This window comes from Antrostomus carolinensis, unplaced genomic scaffold (assembly GCF_000700745.2).
Source record: "Antrostomus carolinensis isolate BGI_N321 unplaced genomic scaffold, ASM70074v2 scaffold558, whole genome shotgun sequence".
Classification (NCBI taxonomy): Eukaryota; Metazoa; Chordata; class Aves; order Caprimulgiformes; family Caprimulgidae; genus Antrostomus; species Antrostomus carolinensis.
Genome location: NW_010332226.1, coordinates 136,136 through 138,730, shown reverse-complemented (window position 1 = coordinate 138,730; position 2,595 = coordinate 136,136). Strand labels below are relative to the sequence as shown.

The 2,595-nt window shown below is 35.8% G+C and overlaps 1 protein-coding gene across 7 annotated transcripts in view; it reads left to right on the top strand.

Annotated features, from left to right (window-relative positions):
* LOC104529200 (sodium channel protein type 2 subunit alpha) overlaps nucleotides 1–2,595 on the top strand; it is a 45,885-nt gene that overhangs the window by 34,165 nt on the left and 9,125 nt on the right. The window lies entirely within an intron of this gene.

Genomic DNA, 2,595 nt, shown 5'->3' with positions numbered 1-2,595 from the left:
AAAGAGAAATTTAAGTGAGCATGTGAGGTTGGGGTAGGACAGTTGATCCTGAGCTTAGTCAGTCACTGACAAAGAACTGCAGAGGAGAATGATATCAGGAAATGGAGTAGACAGCAAAGGAGGAGGGGTGGGGGCAAGGAGGAAGCAACTGAAGTAGAGAGGGCGGGAGGAAAATGAAAAATGGTGGCCTATGGATGCATATAAAAAGGTGGAAATCATTCATTTGCAATCCTTATTTGGTTTGTTACAGTGCTCACTGTGTACTAGGTTGAAAGGCTCATTTCACTGCAACTTTTCATTTACACATGACTTTACCTAAAGACTTTCTGTGGAAGCTGAAATTATTTTGGTTTTACTTGACTCTGTCTCTGATCATAGAGAATGCCTCTTGTTGCCTCTCTGAATTTTAAGGAAAAAAAAAGCTAGTTTTTTGGTGACAGAATCAACATTTTTCAACAATTACAATAAAAAGTAGTGTTGAAATTGCACTCCAAAGAAATTAATGAAATTAGTGACAATAGAATTAGTGATATATTCTTATACAGTTCTTTCTCTTTGCATAGACATTTGAGTGGAAATTCAACAAACGGACAGGAGAAAACTCTGTTAATCAGATGGAATCTGGAATCTGGGACAGAAATTTTGTCCCCTATCAGCAGAATTGAAACCTACCTAATGCTCTTTTTTAAACATTTTTTTTGAAGGGAAAGGCACAATTAGTGTTTGTTATCAGTCTTCCTCATTTAACTGTGCTTCTCTTTTTAATATCAGTTATGGGGTGGGGCTGCAAAATCCACATTCTGACCAAATAGGTTAACTCAGTGAAATGAGATATAACATGTTTTTCTCTCTGAAATGCAATTTTTAACTTCCTCCTTTCATGTCCTCTCCATTCCTTCTGTTGTGAGCACCCAGTATATACTTATACAAAGTATAAAGTCAGTGTACATTCCCACAAGAGATGTATTGATCTCTAAGAAACTTAATAGTAGAAGTTCTCCCCTTTCCTTAAGATTAAATTCTGAAAAACAAAATACCCTTAACAAGGCAAAGAAAAAAAAGTTAAGACTGTCTTTGAGTGAGGTTTAAGATATTATTTTTATTTATATTCACTTTATTTATGGATGCCATAGACTTCTTTTTTTTTTTTTTTAATAACTCAAATGTTAAATGAAAAAGTATGACAGTTTTTAAATTAACGGGAAATTGGCAGCAATCATCCAGATGGATTTTGTCTTCTTTGCATAGAATTGTTGATGCCATGCTTTAGTGTTATTTCCTGTTAGGATTCCAAGACTGTATGTTTCCTGAACCTTGTGATACTTAAAATTGCATTTCTATTTATCCATTAGAGTTGTCATTTGTGAAAATGAAAGAAAATTGAAAATAAAAAAATAAATGTATTACCATTTAGGAAGTATTCAGAATTAGTATCTTTGTACAAGCCTGTATTATGAAAGGTTGATATTGAACTGTGTTTAAGATAAATTCTTCTTAGTAAAGCATACCATATGTCCATGTGGATAAGTACGGGCTATTCCTTTTTTCAGTGATTTCAGTGCTTTCATGTAGTGATCTTCAACTCTTGCTTGGAATGCCTACATCTTATGACCCTATAGTATCAGATCATAGAATAATTTAGGTTGGAAGGCACCTTTGGAGGTTTTCTGGTCCAGCTCCTTGCTGAAATCAGGGCCAGCTCAGAAATTAGCTCTAACCTTGAGGTTAGATTAGGTTGCTCAAGGTGATAGCTAGTTTTGATTGGAGATTCTACCACCTTACTTGGCAATCTGTTTCCAGTGTTTGACCATCTGTACTGTAAACCTCCTCCTCCCACTGCCCATCCCCCTGAAAAAGTCAGTAGCGGTCTGTTTAGCTTTTCCTGACTTTTTTGGCAGATTTACTTGTTACTGTTTTCAGCTAGTAGCAATTAACTTTAACTCTTTCTTTTATTGCTGGTATTTTACCTATTGGTTTAAGTAACAGGCAATGTGCTGTTGATAGTTTGAATCTATTGCTTTATCTTCCTATCCTAGGCCTTTATCCAGCTAAACATTGAACACATTTGCCATACCAGTACCAGTCTAATTAAGTGTTTCACAGTGATGCAACATTTTACAGGATCTTTTTTAGGCAAACTTTTTTATACCTATTGGTCTAAACTCTCCATCTGTCTCCTGTTTGGGAAAGAACTTACAGCATACAAACAGAAATTATTACCAATTGTGATGTTCACTGTATTTCCAGAAAAGGATAATTAGCCTCAAAACAAGTACAAATGCTGGTTTTTTTCTCAGCCTTCTATGTGCAAGTGCAAAGAGTATAATGAAAAAGAACAAACATGGGATTGTGTAGTATTTAACAGCTCACTTGAACTACCTTTAGAAGAAAGAAATGTGCATAAGGCTTCCTCATGTGTAAATGCAACAAGAGACATCCGTCTGGAGTGGAAGGCTCAGTGAGAACCCAAGTCATTGACTCTCACCAGAAAACAGCAGGACAGTCAGCTTTTGAGTTGTTAATCCAGCTGTACTGAAGGTTTCATAGAATCCTAGAATGGTTTGGATTGGAAGGGACCTTAAAGATCATCTAGTT